At 29.3% G+C, this 17,120-nt stretch overlaps 1 protein-coding gene across 1 annotated transcript in view; it reads right to left on the bottom strand.

Moving 5' to 3' along the window:
* The window catches only part of LOC132914033 (octopamine receptor beta-2R-like), a 176,829-nt gene extending 160,177 nt beyond the window's left edge, over positions 1-16,652 (bottom strand). The window contains exon 1 of the mRNA XM_060972801.1: positions 16,028-16,652. The gene's annotated coding sequence lies outside the window, so the exon portion shown is untranslated. The remainder of the gene's footprint in view (positions 1-16,027) is intronic.
* Between the last annotated feature and the right edge of the window lie 468 nt (positions 16,653-17,120).

The following is a 17,120-nucleotide window of genomic DNA, read 5'->3' as shown; positions in this document are numbered from 1 at the left end:
TTTTTCGAAATATTTAGTGTTCGAATCTAGTTGGCCAATTTACTTACTTACGCCCTTACTTAAGCACTTGAACGAATCACTAGTTTTTGGAAAGGGTTATACATTGAATTTTAAAAGTGAATGGAGAGTACAAGAATTACTTGGATTTTAGAATAACGGGACATAGTTTTTATTAAAATATCTATTGTTCAAACATTTTATAATGTTCCACTATTTGGAAATTATACTGGGCAAACATTTCATTATTTTAATGTGTTACCATGCAAACGTTTCATCATTCCGACGTTCTCCTATTCGAACGTTGTACCATTCGAACATTGTACTATGCAAATGTTGTAATGCACTAATGAAACGTTTTACTATATGAAAATTCCACTATTCTAATATTGTACCATTTAAATACTTCGCTACTTGAACATTTTATTGTGCAAATGTTTTACTGTTTTGGCCTTCTAGTACTTAAATATTCCATTATTTGAACATCTTAGACCTTGATCATACAAAGAGTGGCGAGTGGTGAACTCCGCCGCTCAGATTCTGTATGAATTATTTCCTACAAATCTATGAGTTTAATTTATTTTCTGCCGCTTTGTCATCACATGTTTGGTCGCTCTTTCCGCTCGCTGCTCTTTGTATGATCAAGGCCTTATTGTTCAAACGTTTCGTTATTCGAATATTTAATTGTCTTAATGTTTTACTATTTTAACGTTACGTTATCCAAACATTCTGATACTCTCGTATTAGTATTGCATTGTTTAATTGTTCCACTATTCAAATGTTCTATTATTCGAATATTATACCATCTAAATATCTTACATATTATTCGAACGTTCTCCTATTTCTCGGAACCTTCTCCAACCTTTTACTGTTCAGACGTTCCATTATCTAAATATTCTACTGTCAGACAGCGGAATTGGGCACTTTTTATTTCAAATGAGAAATAATACATAAAAAGACCAATTAACTATCCCAAACAGAATAACGAATAAATTTATTTATGAATAACGTTATTTGCAAATAAATTATAAAGTTTTATTTGAGAAATAGATTATCTTCAAATAATGTATTTGTCAAATATTTAATTATTTCACGTAATAACAAAAGATAACGGAAAATAAATAATTGTTTTTCGTTTATATGCAATATATATTCATTGGCATGAAATGCTTACCTTAGGGACAACTGTGTATCGAAATATTTCATTAGATCAACCAACGTAAAAGATAAGAAATTCAAGAAGGAATATATATACTAGACTTATGTATTAGAACTTTAGAGTTGGAATTCCGTATACTATAGATAAACATTTTTATATTTCCTTGATAAAAACAAATAAAAATCATTGTTATTTAAATAATGTTATTTAAGTTAAAATGGCAAAGCTAATAACAAATAAAATAAAAAGTTTACCTGTATAATTATTTGAATGAAAATTCATTCTAATAATGCCCATCCTGTCTAAAAATTCTACTATTTCTATTATACATCTTATATCTTTTATTACATCTGTTAGTTCTATTTTAATATTCGACTCAAATTCGAACGTTTTAATATTTAATATAATTTAATTTAATGTTTCATTGTTCAAGTATTTCACTATCTAAATGTTTTACTATTTAAACATTTCTATATTAAACTCTTCCGCTTCTCAAACATTTTACTCTATTCGATCTATCATGTGCATGCTATAGTGGTATACGTTAGTAGCTTATGCATAATGCTAGAGATAATGCCAACTTTTTGCTTCTTAAAACAATCTCAGTTTTTCTCTGCTTTTTTCCATCGTTGAATCATAGTTCACAGGAATTATGCAATTCATTGAATTACAGCATAACTTTCCGCATTTGAACATCTAACATCCCAATACTTTATTATTTGAACAATGTTTCCTTTATCACTTTAGCATGACATTGGCTTTACGTTCCAATATCGCCACCTATTGTATAGTAGCATAAAAATAGAAACATACAATACTAATTACTAAAACGGAAAATATAATACTTCAGAAGCTAAAAAATGCTAAGTATACGGCAAGAGTCGCGAAAATGTACGACGTTGGTAGAATATTCTCGCTTCGAAACATTTACGTCGGTAGAAGAAGAGACACTTACATAACGTAATCTAGTAATAAAATATCATTCAACGCAAATGAATTATATTAAAATATTTACATTACTTTCATACAAAATTCATGATCTTCTTCAATTCATTAAAAGAATCAGAATAATTGACAAAATAATATAACAATATAACAATATTCGATCCTATCGCTAATAATCATGCAATTGATCAGATGTTAGCATTTAATTAAATAAAAGAATTTTATAAATAAATGAAGAATATTACAGTTACGTTATGTCTAACTTATCTCATGTTAAAATCTCAGACTGAGCACATATTAACTAATATTTAAAAAATTAAATTAAGACAAAAGAAAGAAAAGGAAAATACCACTGTAATAAATATTAACAATTTTTTATGCCTCTGAATTTTCCACAGATTCTTTTTTATTAATCTTCAGATTTTATTATGGCAATAATAGAACATTTGTGTGTTATTACGTAGGTAACTTATTATTAGTACACTTGTTAGAAGTTTAAAATAGAACTTTAAAATATTATCGATCGATTCAATACACGTATTGAAACATTCATAACATTTTTATCTGAAATCAGTTAATTCACAGCACGTATTTTCAATTTCTTACTTATAGCATGTACATATCGTTACACAATCGAAATTACGTTAACCTTGCACGGTGCATCAATCTTGGCTACGTCTTAGAATGTAAATCGCGTTTCTTCTATCCTAGAACATCCTCGAGATTAATGGGAAAAAAAGAACGGTACGAGACGTTAAATCAGTCAGACTATCGTTGAGATCGAGAAATGTAAGACGAGTCGTTTAAAGCAATAGCTTCGAATTGTTTCGAAATCTTATATAATATGGAACATCATTAGATTTAAGTATGTTGCAGACCTTTTGGAAATTATGATGAAGTATTTAATGCTAGAAGATTTGCGTTTTTATTACAATTTAGTGAGAATAACAAAAGACATTCATTACCTTATCTTTCTTCCTTTCTTACTTTTGTTTGACTTAATGTGAAAAACCGTTTTTCTTGATTTGATAATTATCAGCGAATTATGAACTTATTGCCTCACCCGTTACGTATCACTTTAATATTACTCTTTGAAAATCTGCCTATTATATCTGATGGCGTAAGATGCATTTTATCAGTCTTTTAGTGCAGTTGCTGGTTACATTATTAAGTTAAATAATTATTTTTTGTAATAGTGATGAAACACACGCGAACAGTAAAGTGTATAAATTTAATCATTTTCAAGAAGTTGTATCAACAATCGAAGATACAAATATCTTTAATCAACAAACATCTGAAATTCGAATCAATACACATAACATTCGAAGATATATTTATTTGTTATATGTATGTAGCTTTATTTATTATATGTGTCTGTAACTACAAAATTTAATGAAATTGGAAAAGGTCATATATTATTTTATAGACAATGTATTATAGAAATAACTTTAGTATCTATATTTGATAATTTAAAAATTTTTTTTAAATTGAATAAATCAAAACGTATCTAATAGGATTCGAGTTTGCCCATTTTATACTATTCAACATCAATTTCAGTTTGTTTGCATAGTGGAAAAGCACAATGTAAAGTATGTAGCTTAGCAGTTGTAACCCTGAGTTAATTATATTCATACATATACTTAAGAAATTAGTATATTGCATTGTTCAGATTGATAAGATTTATCAAGGAAAGGAAAAGATCTATGAATATACATTTTCTAAGACAGAAAACAATTCATAGAAAAGTACAAAAACTCAAAACTGTGACTACAATATGTAAGCTATATAAAAATATTCATTTCAGAGATAAAACTCTATCATTAATTGCAAAATTTGTATTTGTTTATAACATAATTTGCAATTATTTTCGTAAAAATGATCCCAAAATAAGTTAAAACAGTCGTAATATCTATTAAGTTGTCCGGAAAGCGTTTTTCTTTCGCAAACGTGTTTTTTATAACAATGCACCTTCATACAAACGTGAAACCAGGTCCCTGAAATGTTGCGGTGTTTATCTCAACAGAACAAAATGGATCGTACGTAATTCGACAAAATAATATAAAACAAAAAGCTTTGTACGCCTATTATTTGCTCATAAAAGGAAAGAAACTTTTCGGACAACCTAATACTTAAACCTAACTAACGTAATGCAAATTTTTTATTTAGTCTCACAAAAATGAAAGAAACATTGAATATTATAAAAAAATACAAGTTGCAAATTTCCAAGTAACACTTTTTATTTAGTGACAGTACAGTTAACACAAGATCCACTTACAATTCCCCATTCTACTCCCGCATCCACTGAACAGACTCAAAGGAACGACAGAGACTAAAAAAAGAAAGAAGAAAATAAAGGCATGGTGGCTTGTTATACGAGTAACAAAGGAGAACAATACCTTGCAATCGATGAAATACCCTCAAAGAAGTAATTTACATCATCGCACTTGACTGAATGAAGCAAAGAACATTGAATTGCACGCTTTATTTATTCCTTCTAGCGTGGAAAGCGCGAAATAAGTTGGCAATAGGGGCAAAGAAAAACGTCAGGTCGATTTAATCGAGCTTACACCAAATCGCCTATACGATCTTCCTCTAAATACCACACGATCAGTAATTTTGAGCTGTGAAGGAGGTTCTCCAACGATGACTTCCTGATAAATTTAAAAGAGCACCATATTTTTTACGAGGAAAACAATGTTCCAAGCTATCTAAACAGGTTCCGTAAAACAAATTTTCGTTAAGTAAAAGTTACTATTATAGTTTATTTCATTATAACGGCAGACAGAGTGACAGACAAACATATACATATAGCTGGAGTATATTATATTATTAAATATATCCAAATGTATATATCTAACTGTACATTATAGAGACTCTTTCGATAATGAATAAAAATAACAAATGTCAATTAAATTATTTGGTATTATAATTTATAGTGTATTTATGTAGTATAATTATGAGACAAGATTCACATAATTGTAACATTGTGTCGAGACAGAACATCTGAACATATTTAGTAATATGGAAAATATTTCTCCTTTTATTCCTGCGATAAACGAATTGTACAGATATTTCTGTCCCTCATTGTATGTGTATTTCGTTAAGCAGAAATTTTCTAGCTGTCGTAAGTTTTCGTGAAGAGGAAGGTTCGAATAAAAGTATATACGTTGAGGTTTATGCTTTGAGAAGCTTAGATATCCACAATGATTATAATATTGTTCAGAATACTAAACTATGAGATATTACAAGAAAAAATAAGCAAAACCATACCTTTTCTGATTGTGAGATAAAAGCATTAATTATTCTAATTAATTAATTAATCTAAGAATTAGTCAAATATGAAGAAATTTATTCTTTCCAAATCAAATTTAAATAATGTAGCGAAATCAATCCTTGTACTGAATATTTTCTGTTCATCTATTTTAATCAACGAATAACTCAGTCTGCTGAATATTGGGTTAATGAACTTTTGCTCTCAATGTGTCATATGTACAGTGACTCACAAAAATACTTGAACATTTACCACGAAAATTATTATGATTATATTATGTGTAATATGACACTTTTTGAAATTTCATTAACGTGATGAAATGTGACTGTCATGATTATACTGGTAAAATTTAAAACCAATTCGAAAAGATATGTAGGAAATACATGTTATTTACTACCTATATACAAACACTCGTTTCAGAAAATGTTAGTGCATAGCATGAACAGTTGTTGTAAACATACATTTATTTCTGAAAATAATCCCAAATGGTCCAAAATATCTTATTCATATAATAATATGACTGACTTTTCGAATAGATCGTATACGTGCAATGAATATTATGCTCATGTAAATTTTCAGCTTTCTTTAAAAATTGACCATTCATGTTATCTTATTACGATATTAATAAAACTTAAAAATATTTCATATAATACAAATAATATATTCGTAAAAGATGTCTATAGCGTAATATAAGCCGCAAGTTTGGCACATGCATGTACATTTGGAATATTTAGAAAAATAATTAAGTTATTAAAACTTGGAATTTACTTGGAAAGTTTTACCATTTGTCGCTACTACATCATAACGTAACTTATTTATAGACTTCGAATAATAAACAACGTACATATGTAGATGCCAAAAGTAATATATTATGAGTAATGTGTTACAAGTAAACAAATTTAAGCAAATTTTATACATTTCTTATCATTTAATTTCCTCTTAGATTTATGAAGATAATTAAAAATCCATAGCATTTTAGATAATAAACGATGTGAATATCAAAATTAACATAACTCACCGTATTTGCTTATACTGAAAATTTTTACCTCTAACAGTTATTATATAATATTTTCAATCTTCAATAACTGAGAAAGTTGAAATTAATCCTAGCAAATATAGAATACGACACACAAACATTTTATTCATGAATCCTTCTTTCTCCAAATCAAAAGATACCATATTAAACAAATTAGAGTCACATCAAAGCTATTTATTGCAGTAATTATCATGGACAATTTTCAACTATAATAGAACTTATTGTTAGTATCCTATTTATTAGTCTTCACTAGTAATTTTTGTCACTTAATATTACCAATTAATTTTAGAAGCATTGCCTAAATTTTCATTGCAGACTCAGATAAAAACGTAGTAAAAAGAGACTTTCACATTGTCCCTCGCGATTTCAATCAGTTGCAATATTTTCAACACTCTGTTACGTGTCATCCAATAAACTAATTTGTCTAATTTCAATTCGTCAAAAATACTCAGATCGTTTGGTCCAATGTTAGAAAACATATTGTTTCAAAGAGTGTCCGAATATTAATGCCGATCACTGTATTCACACGTGTTACGTAATAAATTCAGAAGAGATTAGATCATTGTAAAAAATGCATTGTTTGCGCGGATCATCAAATATGACGAGAAATTTAACAGCTCTAATGTACTTAATCGATTGATGCGCAAATATCGTGTCACACATGGAAAATAATTTCGATTTAGAGGTGGTCACGGCTGAAAGGTTAACGATGATTTGCAACAGAGCACGTCGACTGCCGCATTACGGGCCGCAAAAGAAATATAGAACAGGTGCGCTCGGACAAAAGCCCGGGAACGCTTGTTTCAGTTGTCACGCGAAACAGTATCGCATCGTGTGATACGATCTTATTTGCTAAACAGAATTTTCTTGAGTCCACTCGGTAAACAAAATTGTTTGCCGACACGACACCGAACCAATGTCATCATTTTTCGCTATTAGGATGGCATCGGTCGACGATGTGACTCGTGAGATAGTGCGACGCCACCTGCTGACGTACGGAATATGAATGGGAAAAGGGATTATGGTACCATGAGATTACAGAATCATCAAACCAGGGAGACTACAATAAGGCATATTCTGAGAGCATGAGATTATAACAGGGGTTTCCAACCATCTCATAAATGCATATCACTAAAACCAAAACCATAACAAATTTCAGTGTCACTAAGGAAGATATATCTTGTATGTATATATTTATGTTACTCATGTCATATATTTTTATTTCGTTTCTAATAAAATAATTGAATACTTGAACTGAACTCTAACATAGTTATTTAATACTGAAACAACCGTACAATGAACATTCATAAACTTTTAGATAACATTTTTATGGCGTATATTTAATACATTTTATTATCCACATATCACTCAACTATTACTCATATGCATATCACAGCTTGAAAACTGCTGGTTTATAGGATTACGAGACTATGGGCCTTTTGAATTACAACACTGTAAGACTGTGGAACTTTGGAATTATAAAACTATAAAAAAATAAGGAACTATAAAATTATGAGACGATGTTGAGCGTAATATTGTAGACTTATGTATGAAATTATACAATGGAACAATGAAATTACGAGATTATGAGATTCTAAAACGAAGCAATTATGGAACCATGAAACTGAAAACTATAAAACAATGGGGTCGTGAAGGTATGAAATTATGAAACCTTAAGGCTATGAGGCTATAAAAATTATGAAATCATGAAACCGCGAGGCTATGGGATTTAAGCACAAGATTATGAAATTATGAGATCATGCGTCATTACAATTATAAAGGCTATAAAATTATCGGATTTTGATCTGTAATTAGAATTTAACATTAAATATCCATTATGTAAATACTTAAATATTAAACAACTTTGAAAAATTCTATACAAACAATATTTTCATTGTTTACTTGTTGACTCATAATAAAATTAAAATTATAATAATTTAATAATTTTTTTGTCATATATTTATATTTTGCTACTCTATTAGTTCTATTTCTTATTTATCTCTGTATTATCATGTACTACCATTATATACAATCAAAATATTATTTTCGTCCTTTCGGGGGTTAAACTTGTTCAATCCCAAATGCGCAATTGATATTTTATAAAACAAATATTATAAAATAATTTTATATTTGAAATTATCAGAAGCTCAACGATAAAATAAATTACTAAAATACCTCAGTATTTTTATCGGTAATGGAAGCAGTCGTTTTAAAATCATAAAAACTTAAATACCTCCACCATCAAGTCACAACAATATAATTTAATTTTTTAATGGAATAAAAAATTACAGCTGAACATCCTTAATCGGGCACTGAGCAAACTCGTTAATTGAACCGGTAGTATTTCAACGATTTGTACAACTCAATTTATACGACTAACCGTTGTACTGATTGAAAAGATTACCTTAATAAAAGAACATTTGTCCTATTCAAAGTTTTATGTAAGTGGAAAGTAGATATCTTCTTGCAATGTGAGAATTAATGTTCCAGCAATTTATTGTAAAATATCTACCATTTTGAATCTCACATTTTTATTTATTCTACAACATTACTATAAGCTTTTTCTATTACGAAAACGATTTTTAACGAAATCCACACAGAACAATACACAGTATAATAAAGAAATCAAAAATCTTTTACAAGTAATTGTTTCTCGATTAAACGATTTAAATACCCTTTGCTAATTATTTCTTCACATTTCTACTACTATAAATCTTGACAAATATGAGGTATCAATATTATATAATATTGGATTGAACTGGGAAAATAATGTATTAATAATATTAATAATATTGTACTTTTCCACCAACAATATTAGTTCAAAACCATTCCTAGAACACTCAAATATTTCAAAATGTCTTAATATAATCAATAAGGCGTTTACGACATATTATAGATGAAAATTTCTGTAGCTTCAATGTTTATTTAAACGATAAACCAAAGCATTTGTATATCAAATACATAATAAACTTTTCGAATTCACTGTTTCGATGACGGAAGATCCAGCGAATAATAGAAACAAACGGAATCCTTCTCCATGGAATTGCGACGTCTACAAAATGTAAATATAAACGGCATATACGGTTTCAATGTTCCATAGCAATTTTATTGTTCGAATTCTCGTCACCCCATAATTTCAGAAGCACCGCGAGGAATGAATCCATGTTTCCAGGCTGAAAAATATGCGCGCGTATGAGGAACGGGAATTTCCTCTAAAAAGCAAATATCACTGGATTATTTCGAATAAAGCTTCACGCGATTCCGGTTGAACAAATTTCATGCGACTTATTTAGGATGGGGTAGAATTTGTTTCGTTTAATAACGGTAAAACACGATTCTGATAAGATATAGAATATCAAACTGATTTTTATTATGCAGAAATATTGAAAAACAAAGGAATGAAACAATATATAAAATACGGTACTTACAACATATTATATTAACTGAGCTTTAGTATTAATTTAATTCGTATTTCATTTTCTGTCGATCAATTTATTTGTTAATAAATCATAGGTTTCTCGTATTCTCTAAAAATTACGTTTATTTATATGAATTTTTTTGGCGTATTTTATAATCCACCAATGAATTTGTTCGTCAATAAATTATAGATTTCTGGCATCTGTCGAAAGCTGTGTTTATTCATTTTCATTTTTTTCATGTATTTTATTATTAGTCGATAAATTCGTACAATAATAAATATACACGTTAATTTCATTCTGTAAAGGTTATATTTATTCGCGGTTAACTATTGTACAACTGTAACGTATTTTGTTTTCATTGGGCGAATTGGATGCTTACATATCCAGTCGAATATTTTATAATATATGTACTGTAGATCACAAAAAATTCAGCTACTCTGTTCAAATATACACTCAATTTCTCTATCTTAATATGACAAGAATAAATATATTTGATAAACACGTATTTATTTATATTTACTAATGTCAACTATTAATTTTTTCTTGCTTATTTATTAATTATTAATATTATTTGCAAATGAGATGGCCAAATTTTGAATTAAACTTAATATATATTGCTTCTTGCAAACTGTATTAATTAAAATATGGATCAGCAAATTGAATCCCATCACACAACAATTCTGGTCACTATAAAACAAAGTTATAGTTATTACAATTAAAATCTTTCCTTGGTCTATTGTCAATATAGATATTTCCCAATCTGAATCTGCCACACTAACAACAGGTTATCTCTTCTCTTCATGTAGCTTTTGGAGTTCTATAAACATGTCGAATGTGACGTTGATCTATAATTTGCTCTAATACACAATTCCTAATATATTTTCATAATAAAGCAATTGACAAAATTCCGACCATATTGTACTCGACTAACTTCAAACTTCAACTTGATATGTAATACAAATATTATTTAACAACACTTTATAATCACTTCATTCTGAATGATTTATTTAAATATATAAATATTTTTGAAATTGAAAATTTCATATGCAACGAACGCAAAAACTACGACGCGATGCGACGCTGTGAGAGGAATAGTAAATCTGTCGAACAATACGAATAGCCTATTAAATTGAGAGCGAATTCAGACTGAATTCAGATTAAAAACTTAATAAATTGCACACGATCTCTATTCGCATCAGAACTGTACCGAAGGTTGTAAATTACAAAATTTTTAATTACCGATTTAGATACAAACGAATCTAAATCTTTGATGTTGTGGCAACGTTAAAATCAACTAAAAAATACAGTTGCAACGAAATAAAAATTTAAAAATGTCACCAGAATAACTATGTAAATATTACAATAAGTAAGTGTAATTGAATAAATCTACATTATAAGAATTTATAATAATATTTCAACTATATGGTAATAAAACGTTTTTCTTTCCTTATAAATATTTTTACGACATAATAGAAATCTTAATAGACATCACTTTGTAAATTTCTTGAATAAAAATGCAGATATCGTTCAGTGTCATCAGAAACGCTTCGAACACACAATGACAGGACTCGGTAAATCTTGGGAGATAATCGAGAATTAATTGCGTTTCGAAATCTGTCGACGTTGCGAATCCTTTTTCTCCAAGAAATAGAGCAAAATCGATTGCTTCTACTAATAAATCGAGCTTCATTCAATTTGACCTCGTTGAAATTGAACTATTGATCGTGTTTCATTCTCGTATAGTTCTTCCACTTGGAACGTGCGTATTCCTTCTAACTGCATTAACAACTTGAATCAATCTACTTAAAGTCATTGCAACTAGTACTAAAATTCCGTGATTCCAGTGAAATTATTCAGCTGCCTTCGAAATCAAATTCGCTTCATTTTTTAATTAAGAGAATTTTGAATCAACAAAATGAATGAAACTCGATTCTTTACAGAAATCTTGATTGACAATTTTTCATTGACGAAATATTCAATTTTATGTCTTTTTTACAAAGTGCAGTCAGTAATTCGATTATTAAATAAAATACGATCTATGGATCTTAATTTCATCGATCTTTTGATTGCAGATTTTCCATTTTTTCTAGAAATTGAATTCAGCTTATGTTTTTCATTTCATATCCTTCAGCAAGTTTATACAAATAGCTTTTCGTGCTTGGTACAAATTATATTTATATATAATAATTCCTCCAAAATTTCATTCTTTTGTTCACAATTCGTATACACAAATTATTTAATATTCAAACTTCTACATTTAAAAATTTTAAATCCTATTCAACGGAATAAATACATATCATATTTATATAATTAATAGTTCCATAATAGGAATTTATTATGTCAACGAAACAAATCGATATCAACGAAAATTAGCAACTTTACTTTGTACACCTTTGAAAGTGATATTTCTTAATTTACTAACTTTAAATATTATATGTTTACATAATATTTTCTATTCAGAATCATTTTTGTTTACTGACAAATGTTTCTTCATCCCTGATAGAACATTATCTATATATCTGTATATTTAACAAATCGATAGTGATGCATAAAAGCCATTGGATGAGCATATCTTTGTCAAATGTAATAAAATTTATCAAATATTTATATATTTTCTTTGACACTTCTTTCATTTTCTAACTCTTCTCCCTTTACTTTTTTATTTCGTTTGTTTCATATTTATAGAAAAAGACGTGTGATTTCCCTTAGGCAGAATATTTTCGTATATCATTGCATATCTTTACTTTGCATTATTTTTAGTACATCTATATTTACAATAGCAAGACGTGTTTAAATATTCAATCTTCTGTAGATTCTACGTTCCCATTCATTCGATTCTCCCTCAATGGAGAGAAATAAATTAAACCTTCCACATTGACTAAGCGATTCGTCGAAGTACCCTCGAAATTTTGCCCTCGACGTGAAAGCATCTCTGCCAGTAAGCAAACCGTTGACCAAAAAGCGTTCGACCATTGGAAAACCGAATGAATGGTTCAGATTCATCGCTTTACCACCGAAACTTGTCTTCGCTGTGAACCTATTCCTAAAACCAGCTGAATTCCACATCAGCGACTGAATTACTGGTCAGAACTCGATCACATTTCTCACGGAAAGCTTCCCTAAAACAGCCCAATTCCCCTAATCGGTGTCGATCGATCAACCAACCTGCGCTCCTCCGCTCCTTAACGCGATAATTAAATCGTCAAAACGATCTTGTCCGTTCTTCATGCCGAATATTCATAATTTTAGTGTTGAAATTAGTTGTTGGTACAAACTCTATGAATATCAATACTTGGTAGTTTCAATTAATAATATTGACATTCGTAATTTATGTCAAAATTTCGGTTGATGATATTTATTTCTATTAATGTTGGCAGTTGTGATGAAGATTATAATGCTGTTAATTAGGAACTAAGATGACAAACAAAGTATATGTTAAAATAAAACGATTTTTTTAGTGGAATAAGGTGCAAAAAAAGTAAAAGTGCTGCCATAATATGTTCTAGCTTTTTAAGATACTTATATTGTACGAAGGAATAAATATAGCTAAATTGATATATTTTTTAGCATTTATACATGATATAATTTTTCCTCTAAAAATGATATCCTCTAAAAATATCACTAAACAATATGTTTCATGATATAAGATTTTTCTTCGTTTTAATTAATCTATAAGATGGATGGATGTACAAAATTAATCATCAAACTTCAAATTTCATTAACTGAGATACTGATATTAGAATAATTATAGTTAGGAATAAATGCAGTAGTAATACTTGTTGAAATGTATATGTTGTAAAATATATGAATATTTAACTGTGTATAACTTCTAGAAGGAAATATTTGAAATGTCGGTAAGGAAAATAAATTATAGAAATTTAATTCTTAAATACGTAATTTTGCTAAATATGATAAAATATTTTAGATATATCAAATTACCTGTATGTATGTACTACAAAACTATTCACACCATATTTCAAACATTTTTTTTATTCAGATACAGTGTTAATTTATTCTTGAACAAATAACTACTATCTACTTATTCACTCATATCCAGACTTGATAAATGTCATACGTCTATTACATTAGAAAATATAAATGTTTCCAAACAGCAATATTATGTAATACGTTTCCTTCTTCAAATGATAATAACAAAATTCAAATATATCTAATATAATCGGATAAAAAATTTATAAAAATTACTAAAAAAAAAATACCATTGAATCATAAATTTCAGTCAAACAACTATAAAACAAAAAATACATACTTGTAATATATTATATACAAATTTTGAAATACAAAATACATGTAAAACCGAATGATTTTAAGTATATTTCAAGCTTAGATAAATTTGGATGAAACACTGAAAGCCTTGAAGGTAGTAGATTTTAGAAACAAGTTCAAAGTAAATAACGCAAGCTCTACGAATTTGAATGACCTCGTCACAACTTTGAACACAGCGACCGAATGAGGAGAAATTTAGCACGACGAAACTACACATATTTAAACTCTAAATAGTATAATAGAAACGAAAACATCTGTACTATAAATATCTCAAGCACAATTTTCAATATCAATGGTATTTTTCGAATTGCACACATGGACAATAAACCACAAAGTTTCATATGATTAAAATGTTTATTTTGACTCTAACAATTCTAATAATATTATTATACAGAATGAATAACGAACAGGATTTTGAACATTCTAAATTATTTAAGCAAATTAACTGTAAAAATGCTCCGAGTTCAAAATATCCTGATTTGAATATAAATGCTATAAAAATAATGGAAAAGGATTTTATATTATTTAAACTTTACAGTAACAGTCCTACTCAATTAATATAAATCATCGAAGCACTAATAAAGTACGTATCCACAATAAATAACACAAAAGTTAAAATCTCCTGTGTTCTAATTATCATTCACAACATGCTTATTTAATATTTTTGGAATCTTAAACACAATAACTCATACAAATTTGCCCTAATTATATAAATCAATGGCAGATTCGTAATATATCACGTAGAAACCTGCAGTTACCCTTTATGTAGTCAGATATTCTAATCACAACTCTGAACAGGCGCTTCAGCAACCTCTTGATAATACACACTACACAAATCTAAATCCTAAAAGTCGTAGCTCAAACATCCATATAACATCCAACAACGGATTTTTTGATAATTCAGTTACATATCAGATAAGAAAATCACAGATTTTTAGTTTATTCTTAACTTAATCTAATCTTTACTTTATCGGTGTGATAATTGGTTGTTTTTTATTTTTTCTTAGAAATTATGGGGCACTTTAGAAAAGAGATAGTGGTACATCTTTCTGCAAAAGAAAGCGAGATAAAATCAGTGTCTACGCAAGATTCATAGATATCTAGAGGATTATGTCTTTTATGGTTATTTTATGGTTTATATATGAAATTAAAGTTTATCTCTATCCACAATTCGTTTCACTAAACATTTTATCACTTATCTGATTTTTGCTCTAAGTAGTTCAATTAAGCTGAATAAGCATGTACATATTATCTGTTTCCTATTTCAATCTTCTTCACTAAATCTGCGGAAATAGTTTCTTTTGCATGAATCAGATGATTTAGAAATTTCAAAATCCTTCAAGTACAGGAAAGAAGGAGTCACGTTTGTATAGTTATTAAATACTTACATGGAAATAAAAATTCATTAGCTTGAATGTTAGACACAAACATTATTTCGTAAATTTCGTAAACGTTAATCGTGAAATTTATTAAGTATTAACTTATCACATTTTTTAAATTTTTATTCATATAACGTAATATTATAAATTTCTTATTTCGTTAGTAGCTTAATATATAATTCGATAATCGATAATCAAATATATTATTTGTAGTCCATGAAGAAAGCTTCATCAATAAAATTATAAACACTTGTGTTCTAGAATTAAATTTATATGATAAATCGTTGAAAATTAACGATAGTTTTATCGTTGACAGTTTTCCTTTCGAAATTTCTAGATTGAATGATGAATGAAAATATTTATCGTTTCCCCTGGGGAATGTTTGTATTTATGTATTTTCTTCATGTTACTGAGGCGCCCCATAAAAAGTACAAAAGCTTTCCAATCCGATAGGACTGTCTTGTAATAATATAAAACATTTCAAAACTGTAGTCTCACTACTGTTCTGTAGATAAACACGAGAATGAATTCACTTACTTTCTGATTCCCTTAGAAGAAGAGCAGAAAACACCGGAATGAAGGAGAATTCACTTTGTTTCTACACCACTTCACACGCGTCGCTGGTTCACAAAATACCACCGTTCACGAATCCCTGCTTGTCGCAATGTCGGTCGAACACCGCAAACACCGTGGACACTGAACGTCTCATTTCACTACACTCATTCGTTTAAACACCCCTCGAAGAGAGCTTCGTAAACCTTTATTATACCGCACCCAACAGATGTTCACCCTTTTTATTCCCCGAGCGAGACACCTGTTTTCCTTTTTCTGCACGGGTTAAAGATGCACGAGATTCGTGGACAGCATGCAGCGAATGTCAACTATATTTGAAACTTTATTTCAGATTCTTATCAGAGGATGAAAACTCGAGAGAGTAAAATAAATTAACACACCGATTATTCTTTTCTACGCTTTTTGGGCAATTCTTTTGTTTAGATTCGTGCAGAGGGTAGTTTTAGATTGGAAAATTCTGTGGATCGTTTTTAAAAGGGGGTTGAACACGAAGGAGACGTAACCGAGTGAAAGACGCGTCGAACGGAAGCACGAACACACACGTAATAGACAAAGCTCTCAGCGTGGCGGGTCGGCCGCGACTGAATCGAGCCAAGTCGACTCGGAACGCGTCGGGCTTGAATGAGCGTGGTTGAGCAACGGAGATGCCCGAAGTGCGCCTGAGAGAGACGAACAGTGCCGCGATTGGGGTTGGAGTGGGGCGAAGAAGTGGGGATAGGGTGGTAGAAAGAGGGAGATGGATGGTGATAGCGGCAAGGGATGGAGAGAGAGAAGAAAAGAAAGAGAGGAAGATAATTTGTAAAAATTGCTCATACAAACGAAATATTGTTCACTTATCAGAATCGTTTTACGTAATAACTTGATAACTTTCAGCGTGTGTAATCTTTGTACCAATTATTAACTTCAATTGATTCAGATGTTTGATTTAATGCTTCTAAATCTTATTCTCAATATAAAATTATGATTATTGAAATGTATAAAAAGGATAATGCTTCTTAATAAAATAAAATCTAGACATAATGAAGAGATAAATTCACGCGTAACTGTTTAGAATAAC

Source organism: Bombus pascuorum, chromosome 14 (genome assembly GCF_905332965.1).
Source record: "Bombus pascuorum chromosome 14, iyBomPasc1.1, whole genome shotgun sequence".
Lineage (NCBI taxonomy): Eukaryota > Metazoa > Arthropoda > Insecta > Hymenoptera > Apidae > Bombus > Bombus pascuorum.
Note: the sequence above shows the minus strand (reverse complement) of the source record. Positions and strands in the feature narration are given on the sequence as shown.